At 39.9% G+C, this 12,693-nt stretch overlaps 1 long non-coding RNA gene across 1 annotated transcript; it reads left to right on the forward strand.

Moving 5' to 3' along the window:
* On the forward strand, positions 1-11,748 carry LOC139804454 (uncharacterized). The gene is made up of 4 exons (XR_011729395.1): positions 1-179; positions 5,802-5,882; positions 9,762-9,905; positions 10,793-11,748. It is a non-coding gene; the product is annotated as an uncharacterized lncRNA (long non-coding RNA).
* The last annotated feature ends 945 nt before the right edge of the window (positions 11,749-12,693 follow it).

The following is a 12,693-nucleotide window of genomic DNA, read 5'->3' on the forward strand; positions in this document are numbered from 1 at the left end:
TTAACATGGGGGGGTGGAGGAAGAGGCCAGAAAGGGTGTAGTACTGGGCACTATTTCTTTGACGAGTCCATTTTGATTGCAGACCTGAAAGCATCTTTTCAAAATGGCAAGTGAGGTTGTTTACGCAGAGGTATGGCCTGAGGAAAGGGTGCATTTTACTTCACAAACTTCGGATACAGGTAAAAATAATCATTTTAATATTACTTTTCTTTTGCTTAGTGTCAAATTCTTAAAATTTTCGTTCTTTTATACACTGGAGCATTCATAAGAAGCTGAAGTAATGTTGAGAGCATTTCTATAACTATTAAAATTCACTTCTGTTTATTACATATCTATTTTCTTGGTCAATTAATGTTTAATGGAAGGAATACTGAATTCTAGCATAAGTAAAGGTTGACCTTTAAAATACCATTCTGGATTTCAGTAGTATGGCTCAAATGTGCTGTTTCTGAAACAAATTAATGACCAGAGATTGAAGATATTAATGCAAATTATTAGAAACTCACTGGCAGTTGCCATGCACTGAGGACACTGAACAGACCTCTCTCCTCCAGTACATATACTTCTTAAAAAATTTTTATTCATTTTCTTAAACACCAGAAAGATTTTTAAACCATAAAATGATAGTTCTATTTATCTTCTTTCTCACTTTCTTTCTCTCTTGCTCTCCTTGCTCTTTTTTACTCTCTTTCTTAGGCTTTCTCTCTTTCTTAGTCTTTCTTTCTCTTCTAAGTTCTGTGTTGATAACAATACAAGTCAAGAATCAATAGAGGTTTTGATAATTTTAAAAAACGTCAGTCCTATAATTTGTGTAAAGTCTATTGGTGTCTTGAACTCTAAAACTACATTACTTAAAAATATATTTTAAGGAATAAAGTGCAAAAGATAGCCATTAATGGATATAAGTAATAAATAATTCACATTTTTAAACAAAAATGTCACGTTTTTTGCTAGTTTTAAGACTAGTTATTTGATAGTTATAAGACAATAATCATAGGAAAGATTTTAAATTATAATATTCAGGGGTTACAGTATTAAAGAAAAACGTGTCCTATATATGTGAGCAAGGCAACATTTATTCTGTAATAATAAGTTTTTTAGATTTACTCCTTGGGACACTATAGTAAAAGCATCTGTACATTTATGATGTCATTATCTTTTGTGGCATTAACTCAGTTTGCCCCTTAGACTGTGTGATCAGTTCACTCGAAAAGAGCTGTATTGTTAGGACAATCTTTGGTGCCCCAGTGTAGAAGTACCCTACAAATGCTTATTAGAGATTCACACCCATGCCCAGTACAACAAAATGTTACAAAAGTCATAAAAGTCATGATCATAAAAGTCTGCTTCATCTAATTTCTTGGTTTTGCTTCCTCACGTGAGACTCTCCTTTAAATTTCCAGTTATATCTTATGGAATTAAGTACTTTCCCAGCGCTTTTAATACACTTTAATGAATTATGCTTAGAAATTGCTGCTCTAAGCTATATTGACATTAAACTGTGACATTAACTCAGTATCTGAAGGCTGCCAGTGTGAGGCATTTGGAAAGACTGTCTAAAAAATGTTGGTGGCCAATTGTGAGGCTAATTAAATAAATTTCAGGCAAAGCATTTTTTTCTTGTGATTTTGAGTATGATGGCACGATGTTTTTCCTTTTATAATCTTTTAGAAAAATCTTCTCAGTTGCCATACCCATATTCTTGTCACTTCTGTGAATCTTGCATGCCTTTTGATGTCCTAATAAATACTTCACTTTTAAAACATCCTAAAACAATTACTTCTACAGGCTATTTCTAGTATCCTGCATGAAGAAATACTTTAAATTTTCTTGCATTTTCCACCTCTCACTATTGTGTGTCCTAGTGAGATGTAGTGCAAAAAAACCACAATTTTGTGTGTGTTCTTGTATAAATAGATTATAAAATCTTTATCTTTGGTTTCTACATGTGCTACTTTGCTGTCATGGTTAAGAACACAAGTGGAAGGAAACAAGTGGTCCTCGTTTGCCAGTTTCAGTTCTTCTATCTTGGCTGCTGGGCAGGAAAGATGCTGCATTCAACAAAACTGGGATTTGATCATGCTTGGTATTAAAAATGGTTTAGATTTGACATTTTTCATACATTGGAGGCAGATGTCAGCAGCTTTGTCAACCTTAGGAGGTTGCTTTTTTAAGGCAAAAAAACTTGGTATTTGTCATGCTACAGTGAGCTTTGGTTATTACCCATCTGCCTGAAAAAGCTCAAAGGAACCAGTTGCTGTCTAACTGCATGTGTATTTTACATGAGATTACTGATACTGCAAGACTTGGAAATGGCCAAAGTCGTTTCCCTGAGACAGGAATAATAGCCTAGGCCAGGAAAGAAAAAAAGGTTTCATACTGCCTGATCCTTGAGCAATTTATTGAGTTGCTGACTGCAAAGCTTGTGCTGCATAATCTGGTTACATAGCTCAACTTCTGGTCTGCTTCCTCATGCCTGCTATACCTGACCCCTGGCTAGTCTGCACCCCATCTCTCCTTTCAGTCCCATACCTGTTTCCTTGTGTTTTTGCATTTGGTGTATACAGCTTTTAATCTCCACCTTGCTGGACTTGTCCTACATTTTCCACTCCTAAAATTGGCTTGTCTTTCCAATGGCACTTCAGAGAAAAATCTGTTTGGTTTCTCTCTTAAGAGAAAACCCATCTTATTTCATACACTATCAGCAAGCAAATTTGATGTAAGTAGCTCCTGGGAAATGAGGCAAGCCATGCAAAGCAGACGAGCTACAAGACAGTGTAAATATTCAGCTTCTTCCTTCCTCAGGCTGCTACACCTACTGAAAACTGCTGGGGTCAGTCAGGCATGTCCCATCCCTCACCCTCCCACTCTTACAAATGATCTGCAGATTTAATAACTCAAGATGGAGGAGAAACTGTCAGGCTAGTTTCGGGCTTTATTAAATCTGTAGTCATCTTCCTGCTTGTACCTCTTCCCCACAAACTTTTCTGATTGCACAACATTGCTGATTTAGTCCAATAGTACGGTAGAGACTCTCTGGGTGGTGAGATACATTCTATTCTATACCTTTAGTATATGAGTTTGCAAGCACTGCCTATGGTGATGCAGATTCACATAACAGGGGTCAGGTACTGGAACATCATCTTTGCCTGCCTTGAGCTTTAAATCTAGCACTGATCACTGATGAACTGCTTTTACAGTGATAGTGAATCTGTTATGCAAATGGCCACTGCTAGTGTCCATACATAATAACAGACAAGGGTAAGCAAGGCCTACAAAGATAAGAAGAGCTATGCTTATGATCTTCGTGGTGTTAAAGCAAAGCAATCCTAGCAAGCCACCCTCTTTCTTGGGAAAATGAGTGGCTCATTCCTAAAAACCTTATTCCTAGGTCCCTTCCCAGCCCAACCTGCATCACTGTTAGTGAATCTGCCCATGTCATCAAGCACCACTGACAGTGCAGTAGACAGGGAATTCTCCCCTGTTGAGGCTGGGAAAGCAGGGAACGTGCAATTTGTCAGGTACTCCCATACCTCTGGGAAGCCCATCCTGACAACATTTTTTGTGGTCTCCATCGGTCCCAAAAATCATGTTACACACATTGAAAACTTCTTTTTAAAATGGTTGCAACCATGAGTGTCACAACCATGCTAGTGGCACATAAGGATTTCCTACTGACTGACTGACCACCAGATATTTCCAGCAGCCCCCAGTATGTGTGCTGATCTCTGCCATGTCACATTGGAAAGCCTAACGTGAGACACTGTTATGGAAAGTCCTAGAGAGCTTGGCTATAAGAAATGTGTCTCACTAACAGAAAAGCCATGTTTTATTCTCCCTGGATGTAGGCCAATATCCCCAAGCAGTCTGGAGTGGGTAGGTAGTTTTCGGAGAGAACAAGCGTATGGTCTGAGGCACGAGCGTCTGACAAAGAATTCTTCCTGACTTGTGTAAAGGCAGCCAGATCAAGTGTTAAGATAAAAGAGTTTTTTGGTTGGGTTTTTTTTGTTCATTGGTTGGGTTTTTGAGGGGGGTTGTTTGGTTTTTAGTATTTTTTTTTTTCCCAAAAAATTAATTGCAAAACAAGATATCTGAGAACAAGGATGGTCTGGGAAGATCTTTATGGTGATGAGCTGCTGACAAACAGGAAAAAAGTTGGGAAGGAGCCTGACAGGTAACATTTAGAAGAAACAGAGAAGAAAGAAGTGACTGGAGGAAGATGAGTTGTTCCCTGTGGATGCCTGACCTCATTACAAAAAAAGAGCATAAATATTCACAGTAAGAGAAAGACCTGTTCCATTGCCTTGGATTGTGAAATGGGGGTTTCTAAGCCTGGAGGAATAGGTGGCTCAGCTCAATGGAGATGAAGGCTGCTGGATGAGAGCTGAGATGCCACCTCTGCATCCAATACACGGTTCCAATCCAATGGTTCTTAGTTGTGGAAAGCACTTATACAGGACACTGATGTAAGAGAGGAGAGGAGAGGAGAGGAGAGGAGAGGAGAGGAGAGGAGAGGAGAGGAGAGGAGAGGAGAGGAGAGGAGAGGAGAGGAGAGGAGAGGAGAGGAGAGGAGAGGAGAGGAGAGGAGAGGAGAGGAGAGGAGAGGAGAGGAGAGGAGAGGAGAGGAGAGGAGAGGAGAGGAGAGGAGAGGAGAGGAGAGGAGAGGAGAGGAGAGGAGAGGAGAGGAGAGGAGAGGAGAGGAGAGGAGAGGAGAGGAGAGGAGAGGAGAGGAGAGGAGAGGAGAGGAGAGAAGACGAGAAGAGAGGAGAGGAGGCCTCCTTTGCTGCCAAATGAGAATGGTCAGAAATTAGCAAGGCAATGAAGATTCTGATAAGTCTGTTGTTAAGTCTTGCCTCCATAAGTTTCTGCCTTCTCTGACTAACAACAGCAGCGGGAGGGGAATGGAGGGGGAACAGCTGCTTTTGTACTATTCTGGCTGAGAAATGACTAGAGACAGGCTTTTGTTTCCCCTTTTGGTAAAGAAAATGGAATTACTGCTTTGCACTAAAAATCTCCACTCTGTCTGCAGTGGTGATTAGCAGGCATTAATTAAAACCTCATTTAAATACTTGGAAGAATGAAAAGAAGGAAGAAGAAAGAGGAGGAAGAAAAATCTGTGGAGGAAATGAATATAGCATGTTTATGTTTTGCATAATGTTTTGCATTCGGTACTTTACTCTGAATAGTTAAAAATATGTTTAATTCATAAATAATTGTCTCTGCTGTATGCACATGCATAGCTTTGTTCCAGTAGGAACTGTGTTCCTCTTTGGGAAGAAGTAACAGTAGAAAACATATGCTTTCTACCCATGGACAATATCTGCATTCACTATGAAGAAAAAGTTTATCAAGAAGTAAATAGAAAAAAATTAATTTAGCAAAAAAATTTCTCATTAATTCTGCTTAACGACTGACAGATTGTATACATGTATGTATAAATATGAATTAGTAAGAAAAAAATAACATTAATAATAGAGTTGTTCAGTGTGTGATAAACTACAGTCACCTGGAGGTTGTTTTTAAATCTTTTAATATTTAATAATTGAATAGTATTTTTATATTCATTTGGAGAACTTCACAGCAGGACAATTATTTGCATGAACTCTTTTAGTAATTTATTTTGGGCTCATTGAATTCATCAACATGCAAGTCTTACCAGAAAAAAAAAGAAAACTCTCGTCTTCTTGCTCCTCTCACTTTCTTGGAGAAATTCTAATGTTGCAGGGTGCTAGACAGCAGTGAGAATAGCAAGGGCTACCCTCAGGCAGGTTCTGTGCTTGAAACACTTTCTGTCTCTACAGGTGACCCAACCACATACACTGAGGTAAAAAAGAAATGGAGATCTGACAGGCCTGACAGCTCACCCAAGACTGCACATCCAGGTACTGCAATGCTGCAGGACACTTCCATTTTCTATTTATATTTTATCCTCTTTTTATACCACCACAATTACATATTTACATTTAGTGGAGGAGTTGCTTAGGGCGCCCAAAGAGATGTTGATACGATCTAGACAAAATAAAAGGCCTTCAAAACCTCTCCCTGCTGCTCATTTCCCCTGGGGGTGCCTGGAGGCTGCTGGTGACAGGGTTTTCAAGGTCAGCGGTAGAGTCACAGCCCCCATCTTTGCATTACTTTAAACTTTTGGGGCCTCAGCCCCAGCTAAGCCTAGGAGGATTCCTGGCATCAATGTAATTTCCTCTGGGGTTCAGTCTAGTGAGCCTTTGGTTGATGTTTGTGCTGCTGGTATAGATTGCACCTGGGAGCAAAGTGTGGTGCCAGGGCCCATTGATGCCAATAACTTTGTGTCCACACAAATGCCAGACATTTTGGAGCAAACCATCTACTTCTGAATAGCACAGTCCCTGGCCACTTACCTTCTTTGGGCCTGGCCAGACTTGCTTGGTTGTGGCATTCTGCTTCAGAAATGCCTGAATTTAAAAGGCTGTGCTGTACCTTTTGGGTTTGTTGTTTGCTTGGGGTTTTTTGCTTATTTGTTTTTTAAAACATTTGGTTGGTTGGTTGGTCTGGTGTTGGGTTTTGTTGTTGTTGTTGTTGTTGTTATTGTGTTGTGGGGTTTTTTTGTTTTGTTTAAACCTTGTCTCAGAAAACACTGCATTATGCTGCTGGGAATGTAATAAGGGGTCTCATGTAGACCATGGGACAGTCCACTGAGGATGCTGCTGGAGATCAGTTCTGGGCTGAGGGGCTAAAATTTGACACTGTCCAAATCTGCACTGTAGGAAAAGAACAGTTCTCTGAAATGAGGCCAGCTTTCTTCTAAGAAGGGACTAGATAACTCATCCCAGAAGGATCCCAGAAGACAATAGACATGTCCTATGCAGGCATTTCAGACCACTGGAGAACCAGGATGTGGACCAGGAACTGCCATTTCATTCCTCTAATGAGTTTGACCCACACAAAACACAGCAACTCCTTACCTGTTCAGCAGCCAAATAACACACTTTTTTTCCAGGGTATGTGACTGTATCACTTTCAAGACAAGTGATACTTGATTTTGATTAATTCTTCTGTTCTCCTCACTCATGCAGAACATGTGGCTTAAATTAATTTTGCAGTGGTCAAAATTGCAAACACTTCTGTTCTTTTTAGCAACAAAATCCATGTATTGTTAATCTCCAAATGCATTTAGGCTGAATGGTCATCAATAGTATTTAAAGCACAGAAATGGAGTTTCTTATAGCAAGTGATACCTAGAGAGTAATAATTTGATTTTGAATATTTATATGACAAGTTCAGACAAACATGGTCTATCTTTTCTTAAATTTTCAACATACATTAAACTGTTTTCTCAAACTGTGTAAAAACTGCTATAAAGTAAATTTTGTTCTGCAAAGTAAAATATGATATTGGATATAAGTTTTAACTCTCCCATATCAGGTGAAAATGAAAAGGAGAAGGAAAACATAGCATTTGTATGGAGCATGAGAATAATTAATATATTTACAGAAAAAAATGTTAGCTGTACAAAATACTAGTGAGAACCACTATTTCCTTTGGTGTGGTAATTTAGCCTTAACATGAGGAAAAAGAAACCAAAAACTTCAGATGCTCTTTCTGATTAAAACTGCTAGAGTCAGACAGAAAAAACAGTGGCCAAGTGGGGATCTTGGTCATGCTGTTACAAAAGCAAAACCAATTTATTGACTTCATTTCAATGCCCTTTGATCTTATGCCAGTGAAAACAGGATAAAATTGCAACATGAAAACTATTGTCAGTAGTGCAGTTTTGACATAGACTCACAGATTCATAGATTCATAAAATCATAGAATAATTTGGGTTGGAAGGGACCTCTAAAGGTCATACAGTTCAACCCCTCTGCAGGAAGCAGGGACACCCTCAACTAGATCAGGTTGCTCAGAGCCTTGTAAAGCCCCACCTTGAATATCTCCAGGGATGTGGCTTCAAATACCTCCCTGGGCAACCTGCTTGATTTTTCCATCACCCTCATGGTAAAGAATTTTTCCCTAACATCCAGTCTAAACCTACTTTAATTTAAAACCATTGCCCTTTGTCCCATCACTACACACTCTTGCACACAATCCCTCTTCAGTTTTCCTGTAGGTCCCCTTCAGATACTAGAAAGTTGCTATTAAGTCTCCCCAGAGCCTTCTTTTCTCCAGGCTGAACAACCCCAGCTCCCTCAGCCTGTCTTCACAGGAGAGGTGTTCCAGACCCCTGATCATTTTCACAGCCCCCCTCTGGACCTGCTCCAGCAGGTCCATGTCCTTCGTGTGTATTGAGGGCTCCAGAGCTGGATGCAGTACTCCAGGTGAGGTCTCACCAGAGCAGAGCAAAGTGGCAGAATCACCTCCATCCTTCTGCTGGCCACACTTCTTTTGATGCAGCCCAAGATGTGATTGCCCTTCTGGGCTGCAAGCATGCACTGTTGGCTCATTCCAGCTCCACCAAAAGCCCCAAGTCCTTTACTGCAGGACTGCTTTCTAAAACCCTATCCCCCAATCTGTACCGATAGTGTGGATTGTTCTGACCCAGGTGCAATACCCTGCACTTGGTCTTGTTGAACATCATGAGACTCTCCTGGGCCCACCTCTCCAGTTGGTCGAGGTCCTTCTGGATGACATCCTGTCCTCTGGCTCATCAACAGCACCACTCTGCTTGGTGTTATCTGCAAACTTGCTGATAGTGCAATATATTGGCTCATCTGTTTGTTGGCTGCCTTTTATATCACAGTCCTCAATCTTCCCTTCTCTTCTGATTCTGCCTAAACTGCCTGAATTTCCAGGTTTTCAGAGTTTTGTTCTAGGGATATCAAAATCCATATAACTATGAATAAATACTACAGGTGAGTGCTTCAGTTCTTCACTGAAAACTCTCTTAACCACAGAAATCAAGTGTTTGCTCTAATTCTGGTTTAGATGGTACAGACTGGCCTGGAAAGTGTTAAGGAATAGGGATCAAAAGAACATAGAGATCCTAGACAGGATTACAGTTGGAGCAGAAAGTTATGAAGAAATTTAATGGCTAATTAAAAATGTGTTCCTTTGTTGTGTGTACAAAGGATCATAATCTGGAAAAAGAGTATGTAGAATTTCAAATTAACTATAAAACCTTTTTTAAAAATGCTGAATGTGAACTTAAATATTTCTTTGTGGATCTTCATTTATGTAACCTGGGAAAAATAACCCATGATGAGCACTGCAAGCCATTCTCCAAGGGAAAGGCACCACACTGAAAAGTCTTGGCAGTGCTGTGCAGGAACAGCAGGCAAACCCCATGGCAAAGTGTTTGACACAGCAGAACTGGCAACTCTGCCACAGATGATGGTAAAAACTGGGACTGGCAAGGAAAAGGGTTCTTCTGACCCTGAAAATGTGATTTTGCATATAAACATACACACACATATATATATATATACAAACCTATATAAATGGATAAAGGTTTTATTTTCAGTTAATAATATAAATACTATGACCCAGATTTCCAGTTTTCAAGGATTAGATTTTTGGTTAAGAAAAGAGTTTCCAAAACAAGATCTGCAGGTACATTAAGCTGAAAAAAATACTATAGGATCTTTTCAGCTGTGTCTGCAGCACACTGAAAATACCCTCATAAAAATGCTGTTCCTTTCCCATGGGTGCTAGATCTATAGCACACAGTGAATCACGTTCCTGATGAAGTTCTAGATAAAATGATTTTGCGTGCTCTCGTAACTGAGAAAAAAAACTTGACTTACTTCTACCTGAGGTAATATCCCTCTCCCTTGTCAATTTGGCAGTGAGCTGCTTAGAAAAGTCACGCTGGTGTTACATTGCTGTCATCTTGTACTTCACTTCAGTGATTCTGCTCGTCACTGTCATCCTCTTGGCTGTGAAATGTCAACACCTCTGAGGCAGACCTGGCTGTCCTGCTGGCCTGCAGGGTAAGCCATTTTTAGCCATGTTTGTATTTTCACAGAATGTTTACAGTATGGTATGGGTTGGAAGGGACCTCAAGAGATCATCGAGTCAACCCCCCTACCAGAGCTGGATCACCTACTGTGGGTCACACAGGATAGATTTGCATTTCTCCAGAGGAGGTACAAGGAAGTATACCAAACCAAATAATCAAGACACTTTCACAAATTCAACCAGCCAGCAACTCACAGGCACACTAGATAACTTTTTTTTCTCCTGACCACAGGAATATCCAGCAGCTTTGGCAGAACCAGAACCACCTGCCAGAGCAAGTATTGGGTTCTGCTGCTTTTACTCCAAGAAAATTCCTCATTTGATTGTAGGTGTCTCCCAGCTGTGGAGTGATATAACTCCACAAGCCTGCCATGCTGTGAAAAAAGCACAGGGCTGAGTGCAGCTGGGGGTGATTCCCATTATCCACTGTTTGGTCCAGGACTGATAATGACCTAGTCAAGTGATAAGAGACAGTTCACTCTAGGATTTGAAGGAAACCAAGAGAATAATTGCCCAACTCAGACTAGGAATATCACTAAACGGCCATCCAGATAAAACCTTCCCATCCATATCTGTTGCTTCTTATAGAACAACAAAGCATGTTTAATCACTCCTCTGCATCACTTTTCCTGGAAGCTGTCACTGGCCTGCTGAAGACACTATGTCCTAGTACCAGTGCCCCTGTCACTGAGTGGGTCACTAGTCATACCTTTGCACTACCCCCCCTCCACCCCAAGGCCCACCACATCTTGCCCTTGTGGCATACAGGTGCCCTCTCTTTGCTCTTAGGACACTCACAGCAGGTAGAACTTCAGTAAGATACCCCAATTCTATTAGCTTTTGTCTTTTCCATTCACAGGTAACCCAACTCATGAAGAACTTACTTCTTCAACCAAATGAGACATAATGCTTGTTTTCTTTTCATTATTTTCTCTGAAGAGACCTTTATGAAAGAAGACATGCCATCAGTCTGCTCAGTCTTCAGCTTTTTCTTCCAGGATCTCCATATATGGACAAAACATATATTATTATTTTATTTGGAATTTGCTTAACCCTGTAATACCAGCAAGCATCCAGTTTTATCAGTGCATGTACCAAGGCAACAACTCCAGCTGTTGCATCAGAAAGTTGGATCTGGGCCTTGTCTAGACAACACCAGGTGGAACAGTTTGAGTCTTCACTTTCAATTCACACCTAACGTGATTCTGCAATAATTTGCAATATAGATAAACTTTTTGATTCCATATGTGCAAGTGCAAAAAGTCATGGCTAAAACAGAGAGTGTGAAAGCCCAAGTTTAGATATTAATTTTCTTCTCCTGACAGCTTTTAGTGGAATTTATATGAAAGGGGTATTGAAAATGCAAGAAACATCTCTACATTGGATTGAATAAAATTATTCTGATCTACTTGTTCAAGAGAGTACCTCACAGAGATATATTATGATGTTTCTGTCTTGGGGTAGCAATTACTTTTGTATTTATTTTGGTACTTTGTTTTGTTTTTCAAAAATGCTGTAGCTTCACTTAAGTCAGAGTTCTCCACTGGAACTGAGCCACTGCAGGGGCAGATGCATTTTTTTCTATTATTTTGTTGTCTGTTTTTATATTCTTTTCAGTTATGTTATAACTCCCTTGGGACAGGCTGATATCAATGATTTGCAGATCTTGAGTAGGAGGTGATTGTATAGCAATTATTTCTAGAATTGTTCCCTGTATCTAGGCTTTTCTGTACTTAAACCACGTTTCTGCTGTTGATAATCTACCACATTTTCCAGTACATGCACCAGAAATCAATAAAGATATTTAGCAAAGCACTTGACATTCTGGCATTCATTCTTATGTTAAACTAGATGAAAAGTTATATTTAGGATTTGTATGACTGTAACACCTGAGCTGTTGTTACGAAGCAGGATGGTGCTCTGGTAAGTGTAGTCTAAAGACAGAATTCCTGCCTCACAGAGTGGAGCATCAAAGGAATAGTAGAAAATGTTTACATTTTTCTTGACATCATCTTTTTGTTTGCTGGGTGCTCTGGAATAAGCCCAAATCTTCAAATACCCATGGAAAAATAAACGTTTACAAATCATAGATAAGAGATAGCAGATGACATTTTGACCTGCATGTTGTTGTCATTCACTAACCTGATCTGATTTTAGCTGAAATATTCTTAAGATAGTTGCCTCTCACGTCATACTCTGAGATAACCCCTACAATAAAACAAAGTTGACAGTCCAAATTAACTAGCTCCAGCTTTCTTTAAAAGCAAGAAAAATTCTGCAATCTTTGCGAGCTAAACTGATGTGGCTTTGCATATGTCATTTGTTCAGTAATAGCAGATTATTTAAAAAGGATGCACAGCAGCAGCAGCAGCCACTAGTTCCTGACATACAGGTTTAACCTAGTAGAAAGTCTTCACTTCAGAACCAGGAGCAACCAAACTCGTATCTACCCAGATGCTGCATGCAAACACAGCAAAGGGAAAGGTATTTCAGGACCAATTAAGAATCATCACTGATTACAAGACAGGGACTCACTAAAGATAACTAGGTCTCCAGTTGCTGCTGAGAGATCTCTGGGAATTTCAGTGGCAGGTCCTACCATCTGAAAGGCCACCATTTTCATGGTATAGACAACAGGATGAGAAGCATCCATACACTGCCTGGTAACTCTGAAGGAGGGAAAGTATTCTGATTAAATTTAGAAGTTGTTAACTAAACCTAAAGTAACTGGTTTTTCCCTGGTTATTGAGAATTTGAGAC

This window comes from Heliangelus exortis, chromosome 1 (assembly GCF_036169615.1).
Source record: "Heliangelus exortis chromosome 1, bHelExo1.hap1, whole genome shotgun sequence".
NCBI lineage: Eukaryota > Metazoa > Chordata > Aves > Apodiformes > Trochilidae > Heliangelus > Heliangelus exortis.